A 10,912-nucleotide genomic window follows, 5' to 3' on the forward strand; every position below is an offset into this window, starting at 1 on the left:
CACTGCGCCCCTCTACACAGGAGCCGCGGCAGCCGCCGCAACACGCTTGGCCTCGGCGGCCCCAACATCCCCCTTCTTCTTCTTCGCCACTGACTGGGGTCTGACACCAAATGAAGATACTAAGCACCATAGTGAAATCCAAGGGCAAGGCCAAGAAGGAGCACTTACGGGTCCGTGGCGACGTAGTTCCTCTTCAGGCTCAACAGTGCGGACTTCACGGGCGCGGGTAGTGCTGCGTTCTTGGGAGCAGACAAGCACGCACTCGGCACCGCGATGGATGTTGACGGCGAAGGGGGAGCACTGCCCTAAGGAACCAGCGCCGACCTGCCCCTCTTTAGGACCGCCCGCTTTGGCTTCTCCGAAGGGGTCCCTCCGGACCTCGTGGTGACCCCGGCAAGGCGAGCCAACTCCCTGACCGAGTGCGTGATACGTCTCCAATGTATCTATAATTTTTTATTGCTCTAGGCTACTTTATCTACTGTTTTGGACTATCTTGGGCTTTATTTTACACTTTTATATTATTTTTGGGACTAACCTATTAATCGGAGGCCCAGCCCAGAATTGCTGTTTTTTTGCCTATTTTAGTGTTTCGAAGAAACGGAATATCAAACGGAATGAAACCTTCGGGAACGTGATTTTCTCACCGAACGTGATCCAGGAGACTTGGACCCTGCTCCAAGGAACAAAAGAGGCGGTCACGAGGGTGGGGGGCGCGCCCCCCTGCCTCGTGGCCCCCCCGTTGCTCCACCGACGTACTCCTTCCTCCTATATATACCTATGTATCCCCAAACAATCAGAACAAAGAGCCAAAAACCTAATTCCACCGCCGCAACCTTCTGTATCCACGAGATCCCATCTTGGGGCCTATTCCGGAGCTCCGCCGGAGGGGACATCCACCATGGAGGGCTTCTACATCAACACCATAGCCCCTCCGATGAAGTGTGAGCAGTTTACTTCAGACCTTCGGGTCCATAGCTAGTAGCTAGATGGCTTCTTCTCTCTTTTTGGATCTCAATACAATGTTCTCCCCCTCTTTCATGGAGATCTATTCGATGTAATCTTATTTTTGCGGTGTGTTTGTTGACATCGATGAATTGTGGGTTTATGATCCAACTTATCTATGAATAATATTTGAATCTTCTCTGAATTCTTTTATGTATGATTGAGTTATCTTTGCAAGTCTCTTCAAGTTATCTGTTTGGTTTGGCCAACTAGATTGGTAGGTCTTGCAATGGGAGAAGTGCTTAGCTTTGGGTTCAATCTTGCGGTGTCCTTTCCCAATGACAGAATGGGCAGCAAGGCACGTATTGTATTGTTGCCATCGAGGATAACAAGATGGGGTTTTTATCATATTGCATGAATTTATCCCTCTACATCATGTCATCTTGGTTAAGGCGTTACTCTGTTTTTAACTTAATACTCTAGATGCATGCTGGATAGCGGTCGATGCGTGGAGTAATAGTAGTAGATGCAGAATCGTTTCGATCTACTTGTCTTGAACGTGATGCCTATATACATGATCATACCTAGATATACTCATAACTATGCTCAATTCTGTCAATTGCTCAACAGTAATTTGTTCACCCACCTTAGAATATCTATGCTCTTGAGAGAAGCCACTAGTGAAACCTATGGCCCCCGGGTCTATTCTCATCATATCAATCTCCATTACTTTATTACTTGCTTTATTTTTACTTTGCCTTTTACTTTTCACTTTGCATCTTTATACCAAAAATACCAAAAATATTATTTATCATATCTATCAGATCTCACTCTCGTAAGTGACCATGAAGGGATTGACAACCCCTAATCGTGTTGGTTGCGAGGAGCTATCGTTTTGCGTAGGTACGAGGGACTTGTGCGTGGTCTCCTACTAGATTGATACCTTGGTTCTCAAAAACTGAGGGAAATACTTACGCTACTTTGCTGCATCATCCTCTCCTCTTCGGAAAAATCCAACACAGTGCTCAAGAGGTAGCAAGAAGAATTTCTGGCGCCGTTGCCGGGGAGGCTCACGCAAGAGCAAGTAAACCATACCAAGTACCCATCACAATCCCTATCTCTCGCATTACATTATTTGCCATTTGCCTCTCGTTTTCCTCTCCCCCACTTCACCCTTGCCATTTTATTCGCCCTCTCTTTCCCAATCTCCTCCTCTTTTTCCCATTTGCCTTTTTCCTCGTCCGTCCGTTTGCTCGCGTGTCAATTTGCTTGCTTGTCGCGATGGCTCTACCTAGATTTGGTGACCTTCACCTTAAAAGGCTAGAGGAGATCGAAAGCAATGTCAGAAAGTTTATGGTTTTGCAATTTGAGCATAATAATTTCTTTAGAAACGAGCTTAAGTAACAAAAAAGTTTTATGAGTTATATGAATAAAGAACTCGATGATATGTCTAAAGAATTTGATGGCATCAGAGCCCAAATTGCTCATCTTGAAAAGATGACCGCCGAAATTTTGGATATGCAAGCTACCTTAGTCAATAAGATGGCCGCTAAACCGAATTCCTATGAAAATGAAGATGAAGATCTAAAAGTTATTGATGTGTCCCCCATTAAATCTTTGTTTTGCAATATGAATCTTGATGAAACTGGATATGATCTTGCTTTACCTAGAAGGTGTTCTAAGAATTCGGAGTTTCTAGATCTTGATGACGAAATTGATAAAAGGCGATTGAAAGAAATAAAAACCTAGATGTTGCTAAACCCCCTATTTTGGATCTCAAGGAATTTAATTATGAAAAATTCTCTTTAATTGGTTGTATTTCCTTGTTGCAATCCGTGCTAGATTCTCCTCATGCTTATGGTCAAAATAAGGCCTTTACCGAACACATTGTTGATTGTAACATCCCGATTCTCAGGATGTTGAAGAAAAAGTTTTCTAAAAATCAGGGTGAGAAAATTTCACTTGTTTTATTTGTTAACAAAGCTTAAATTGGACTTTTATAATTTGAAGGATTTAATTTGAACTAACGTGAACCTAAATTAAAATTTGAGTTTAGTTCTTTTCTTTTAGTCAGGCTTTATTTTCTCTTCTTTGGCATATTTAAATATGTGCCTTGAATTTTCTTTGGGTTACTAAAATTCGTTTGATTGTTCGAGCTTCTTTTCCTTCTCTAGATTTCCTAAAATGGAAATCAATTTCTTTTCCTTTTCTCAATCTCGGGCCAAATTCCATCGGACCATTAGATACGTTCTACCATTTGAATTGTCCACCTATCTTACTCATACTTTCCATCCACGCATACATTGTTTTTGAGACAAATCCACCAATACATGCATCTGTACATCTCTCTTCTCTTCCCTGGATTCATCCAATTGTTTTTGTTTTCTTTCTCAAGTCACATGGGCTTAACCCATCTATTTTTTCCCTCCCCTCCTCTCCACATGGGCTTCCATCCACTTGGCCCATCCAATGAACACCTCTCCTCCTGTACGTTCACAACTCCAGAAGGGGAACAACCAACACACACATACGAGAAGAGAAAACGCACACATAATAGGAAGCGTACAGGCATGATGGAAACTCCTCCTCTTTCCCTTTAATTGCTACCTTTACAAATATGAAGATACTTGCCCAGCTTCCAACGTCAACCCCAAGCGCTTCTACTTCCTCCACCCTCGCGTAAGCGCACACAGTACAGAGAAGAAGAAACGTTCAGCCACTCTCATGCCCTCCCCTCAACTCCCATAAATCTCAATCATTTTCAGTTTTGAAGATACCTAGACATCCACCACGATCTCCTTTCTCATTCCCAAGAGTCCTCATGCCCTCTCTCTTCCTCCTCTGCCAAAGAACCCTCACTGAACTTTTGAAGCTCCATGGACGCAAGGTTTCGATCCCGGTGACTCGGACCATCTCCATCCATGCCCTTGCGCCAGAAGGTTCCCCTGCACACCATGGTTCCATTCAGGAAAGAAGGAACATGTCCCGTCGATCACACCCGAAGAATTCAGCATGTTTGTCTACACTGTTCATCGAGTTCGTCGGATCGATTCGTCGCGCTCGGTGAGCTTCTATCCAATTCCTTTTGTGCACCTTCAAAATATCACTCAAGTTATATCCTAGACATCATGGTTCCTCCTATGTTTATCGTTGGTCGCGTTGATGCTATCCGTCACATAAACCGTAGGCCATGGTCATATTTCCATCGCTTTTGTTCATCGTTTGATCTTGACCACAATAGAAGAAATGTTTTATATGGTTGTAGCAATCCCGTAGTGGAGTTAGATTACTTGTTTGGTTAATCGAGTTTTATTATAGATTTTTGGTTGTTGTCTATTTATTAGTATGTTATTTTCTTGTGTTCAACATATGATATGTTTCTCATGCCCATAGTAACCCCATGGTGGAGTTAGATCGCTAGTTTCATCAATAGGATTTTAGTATAAATTTTGTTGCACGCATTCTTGCCCAAGATTGATTGAGGTTTGTTTGTCGGTTAAATTTTGTGTAAATATTTATGTTCTTGATATGTCTAGGAGTGCATGGTATTCACCTCGTAATTTTGGTGTGTCATGTCTTGCTTGATTTATTTATCGATTATAGTTAGTTAAAATTGTTTAACATGTTGTCTCACGTTGACATTTTCTTGGGTGCGGTGCGTAGTCATAGTATATGCCTTGTACAAGTTTTGTGAATTATTACCATGTATATGTTTATTGTAAGGATTATTTTATTAATTTATTTTAGTCGTATGTTGTCTTGTGTGATATTTTTGTGTAGCATGTTTCCCTATCTTATGCACGTACAATATTTGGTGAACGTTCGCCATGTTTATAGTTTTGTAGGATTATTCTAGGATTTGATTTGTTTATCAAAGCATGGAATATTTCATGTCTTATTTTAATTTTGTTTGTCATGGCGATGTTTAGATATGGTTTATATATTAATTTCCATCCATGCCGCATGCTTGTTTTATCGGTTTGAATCCGTGACATGCCTACGGTTGATATTTATATATATTTTTTCTATGTGTTGTTGAATAGTTCTCTTCATACTAGATGTCTATTGAAATTCCTTGTTATTTGGAAGTGACGACATTGTAGTTCGTTGCATAGAATATTATTACTTAGTTGTTACTCTTTATGATGTTATCCAAGATTACATGGTGTTAGTTCCTTTATACCATGTTGTAGATTTGTATTGCTATTTATAGGTTATGCTTGTTGCATATAATTTGATTTATTATTTCTTGTTAATTATACAAGTTATTTTATTTACCTAGGATGGTAGCTATGCATGCTTAGTTGCTTGACATGCCATGTTAGTACTTACTCAAGTAGAAGTCATATTTGGTTGTATGCCTACCATGTGTTTTATCATTGGTAGTTTGTACCTTACGTTCATACATTTGGTTAATGCTTACTTGGTAGATATATCATAGTGATTTGTTGATACCACACATTCTTTTATTTAAGAATTTCTTGCCTTATCAATATCGTGTCATGATGTTCGATTGTATAACTTGATTGCATAACATGTGTGCGTACCAATCCGTGTGTTGTATGATGCTTAGTTGTGTACCTTTTATATATTTGCAAGTGTATCATTACTACATAGAAATGCATGTCATGATCTTGATATTTGTGCTTCTATATCGCATGTTGATTTGGTTCATGAGATGATCTAGTTGTATACTTTCCTACGTGCTTAATATGTTTCCATGTTCTCATTTATCATAACTAGCATGGTAGGGTTGTATGCTAACGCCGTGCTTGATCTTTAGGTCACTTGTTATCAACTAGGTTATCTCATAGTTACACGTTGCATTTTATTAGTTGCATATTTTGGTATCTCGTGTGACGATCATCCATGCTTAGCATCATATCTGGTCTATTTTATTGTTTCATTTGTGGTATGCCTAAGTCTAGACATCAAGTCATGCTAGTGATCTTTCATGGGTTATTATGTTTGATGTGTTATAGTTGTACTTGTGTTGCTCTTATATGATTGACTTGTCTCATGTTACTATTATGAGTGTTGTATATGTGTTGCAATAGTTCATCGCATGCTTAGACTAGTTTATCTTTCATGTTAGTTGAGTTGTGTTTGTGGTGATATTATAACTGCTAGTGGTTATTGGTATTAGTCATTCTTTAGTAATAAGACCATATCCTAGGTTTAGTACATTATCATGATCACTCATGTGTGTGATGCATGCGTTATTCGTTGAGAGCTCTAGTGATGATATGCTCACATGCCTCGTGTGAAGATGTGTCTTGATTTATTTGTTTATTTAGTTTCGACCATAGTATTGGATTGGCTCTTTGCTATAAAAATACTTCTTTATAGTTTTATGATTGAGGTTTACACTTAGCTTACTGTTGACCATTATAAATATTTGGATTCATTCGAATATTTATTTGTGGTTGATCATTACTCTTAATCATATCATGTCTAGGATAGTCTTTCATCCATTTATTCCATGGGTTGTATTGTTTGTTGTTAATTGTTTGACAAACGAATTGATTTGATGTAGTGGATTTGGTCCTATTTTATTTTGATTGTGTTTTAGGGCTATACCTAGTTGTTGAATGATGTTTGATTGCTTAACTAGTATGGTCTATAATGTTGGTTTGGTCGTATTGCGCAACACTTGCTTTTCAGTTATTATATAGTTGATGTATATGCTTGGTTGCAACTGACCATTATAAATATTTAGATTCTATCGATCTAAATATTCATCGTGGTTAACTTTCACCTTTATCATGTCATGTTGAGTTTGTGTAGTTAAAATGCGTAGGATGATTCCATTCCATGAGTGTTGATGTCAATGTGTTTGTTATATGATAGTTTCTACATGGTTAGTAGAGATGTGTGGTGGGCACTACTAGTTCATAACAGAACTTTAGTCTTGATTGCAAAGCCTTCCTCAATCGTGTCAACTTAACCTTGTCCCTTCGTTGAATCATATCTCTTACCTTCCTATCATGCTACCTTGTTCTGGAATATCCATCTCGATCAATATCTTATCCATCCACTTAATTTGGTTTTGATTTGGATTTACTATTGCTTTGGTATTTATTGTTTGTCTTGTGCTATCGTTACAGTGAGTAGGGAGTGATGACGATGTTGGAGATGGAAAAAACCAGGTTACCGAAGAAGGACTCAACAACAAAGGCATGCCTCCTTCTTGATCATACTTATCGTATGGTTTACAAAATTGCATTGAGTTTTTATGGTTACTATATGCATGCTATTTTTAATTCTCATAGCTAGCATGTCGATTGACACATTAACTTGATCCGCTTGTCGCCTATTCATTTGACACCTGAGTAGAATTATAGTATTCCGGTAGAGTAGAAATGCTTAGCCATGCTTATCCTATAGGTGCTTTGTTGAATGACCTCTGAGTCATTGACAGTTGAAACGTATTGCTGAGCTAGGCCAGTTGGCCCTTGTTGACCCTCTCTATCCTCTTCTACTCTAGGTGAAACTTACCATCTGAATAATGGTGCGGGTGACAGCTGAATCAAGGATTGAAGGAGCGATTGGCTGCCCTTCACAAGTTGAAGGGGGCAATCAGTCGTCCGTGCCGCATGAGGCCTAATAAGTCTTGGATTTGAAGATTGTGATAATAGTACAGCCACATGCTATATGGGCACTGGCTTGGTTAATTAGTTAGTTCACTCTTATTGTCGTCATCGCCGTACCGCAGATGGGATAGCTGCCTTGCGAGGAGTATCCTCGGCACAAAAGGGGGGCCCGGACTGTGAACTGCGGTTACTTCCGTGTTGAAACCTAGTGGGATTGGCACAGTAAGTTTGGTCTAATGAAAGACCTCGTCACAATCTCCCTGCCGGTATACCAAATGGTGTACTATGCTAGCGACGGCTAGTGGCAATAAGTCGGGATTGTGTCGTGTGGGTAAAGTGTACAACCTCTGCACAGTGTAAAACTATTCGAATAGCCGTGTCCACGGTCATGGACAACACATGACTCTTTCTTGACGTACGTGACCTGTCTTGCTTATTCCCTCTTTACCCCTATTCTTGAAACCTATGAAGGACGTGAGTTGATTGAGGATCCTCACTTGAAGAAAGATATTATTTTGGAGATAAAACATGTTTTCATCTAAAACTGCTATATTCAACTACTTTATTTGTCAAACAAAATTAGCTTTATGCAAATGAGCCATACAACCTTCCTTTGAAGCCACATGTAGCTATTAGGTCCTTCCTCGTGGGAGGCATGTTGAGTACGTAATGTACTCATGGCAATAATTTTGTTAACAACAGAGTTCAATGAAGATGAAGGTGATGACTATGACAACTATGGCGATCCGTAGGAGTGAGGTCACGTGGACTACATCGACTGCCTGTGGCTGAGATGGAGTCACTATGCATTTTACTTTCTGCTGTTTTTTGATTGTAAATGTCATGAGACATTTCGCTAGGTATGTCTTGTGACAATATATATTTCTTGTAATACTTTAATGTATTATGCAATGATATCATTTCACTGTGTTTTCAACAATGATCCTGGGGTTGACAAATATACACAGGAGGGTTTGGAAGCTAATTCCAGGTTCTCACATTGATGCCTTGATGCAATCTTATGAAGAAACACTTGAGTTGAAAGTTTATATCCCTAGAAAACTCTATGATGAGTGGGAACCTACTATTAAAATTAAAATTAAAGATTATGAGTTTCATGCTTTGTGTGATTTGGGTGCTAGTGTCTCTACTATTCCCAAAACTTTGTGTGATTTGCTAGATTTTCGTGACTTTGATCATTGCTCTCTAAACTTGCATCTTGTGGATTCCACTATTAAAAATCCTATGGGAAGAATTAATGATGTTCTTATTGTTGCAAATAGGAATTATGTGCCCGTAGATTTTATCGTTCATGATATAGATTGCAATCCTTCATGTCCTATTATTCTTGGTAGACCTTTCCTTAGAACGATTGGTGCAATTATTGATATGAAGGAAGGGAATATTAGATTTCAATTTCCCTTAAAGAATGGCATGGAACACTTCCCTAGAAAGAAAATAAAATTACCATATGAATCTATTATGAGAGACACTTATGGATTGCCTACCAAAGATGGCAATACCTAGATCTATCCTTGTTTTTATGCCTAGTTAGGGGCGTTAAACGATAGCGCTTGTTGGGAGGCAACCCAATTTTATTTTTGTTTTCTTGTTTTTGCTTATGTTTAGGAATAAATAATCCATCTATCCTCTATTTATATGTGGTTTTATCTTTTAATTAGTGTTTGTGCCAAGTAGAACCTATAGGATAACCTACGATGATAGTTGATTTGATTCTGCTGAAAAACAGAAACTTTGCTCGCATGGATATAATTTTGTTAAATCACAAGAACGCGATTTTGCGTTGATTCTTTTTGATGCTGTTCAATAAACAACATTTCCAGGACTTCCTATTTTGGTAGGATTTTTAGAGTTCCAGAAGTTTGCGTTAGTTACAGATTACTACAGACTGTTCTGTTTTTGACAGATTCTGTTTTGCGTGTGTTGTTTGCTTATTTTGATGACTTTATGGCTAGTAAAATAGTTTATGAACCATAGAGAAGTTCGAATACAGTAGGTTTAACACCAATATAAATAAAGAATGAGTTCATTACAGTACCTTAAAGTAGTCTTTTGTTTTCTTTCTCTAACGGAGCTCACGAGATTTCTATTGAGTTTTGTGTTGTGAAGTTTTCAAGTTTTGAGTGAATTCTTTTGATGGATTATGGAACAAGGAGTGGCAAGAGCCTAAGCTTGGGGATGCCCATGGCACCCCCAAGATAATCCAATTACACCAAAAAGTCAAAGCTTGGGGATGCCCCGGAATGCATCCCCTTTTTCGTCTACTTCCATCGGTAATTTACTTGGAGCTATATTTTTATTCACCACATGATATGTGTTTTGCTTGGAGCGTCTTGTATTATTTGCGTCTTTGCTTGTTAGTTTACCACAATCATACTTGTTGTACCCACATTTTGAGAGAGCCATACATAAATTGGAATTTGCTAGAATACTCTATGTGCTTCACTTATATCTTTTGAGCTTGATAGTTTTGCTCATAGTGCTTCACTTATATCTTTTGAGCGTGATAATTTTTTGCTCTAGTACTTCATTTAGATCTTTTAGAGCACGGTGGTGGATTTGTTTTAAAGAAACTATTGATCTCTCATGCTTCACTTAGATTATTTTGAGAGTTGTTAATAGCATGGTAATTTGCTTAATATTAATATACTTGGTATTCAAGATATGTGAAACTTTCTTTTGAGTGAGTTGAATAATAAGATAAGTTTGATGCTTGATAATTGTTTTGAGATATGGAGGTGATAATACCAAAGTCATGCTAGTTGAGTAATTGTGAATTTGAGAAATGCTCGTGTTGAAGTTTGCAAGTCCCGTAGCATGCACGTATGGTTAAAGTTGTGTAACAAATTTGAAACATGAAGTGTGCCTGACTTGTGCATCCTTATGAGTGGCGGTCGGGGACGAGCGATGGCCTTTTCCTACCAATCTATCCCCCTAGGAGCATGCGTGTAGTACTTGATTTTTGATGACTTCTAAATTTTTGCAATAACTATATGAGTTCTTTTGACTAATGTTGAGTCCATGGATTATACGCACTCTCACCTTTCCACCTTTGCTAGCCTCTTCGGTACCGAGCATTGCCCTTTCTCACCTTGAGAGTTGGTGCAAACTTCACCGGTGCATCCAAACCCCGTGATACGATATGCTTTATCACACATAAACCTCCTTATATCTTCCTCAAAACAGCCACCATACCTACCTACCATGGCATTTCCATAGACATTCCGAGATATATTGCCATGCAACTTCCATCATCATCATCATGACATACATTACTTTTGTCATATTGCCATTGCATGATCATGTAGTTGACATCGTATTTGTGGCAAAGCCACCATGCATTATTTTTCATACAC

Source organism: Triticum aestivum, chromosome 2B (genome assembly GCF_018294505.1).
Source record: "Triticum aestivum cultivar Chinese Spring chromosome 2B, IWGSC CS RefSeq v2.1, whole genome shotgun sequence".
Lineage (NCBI taxonomy): Eukaryota > Viridiplantae > Streptophyta > Magnoliopsida > Poales > Poaceae > Triticum > Triticum aestivum.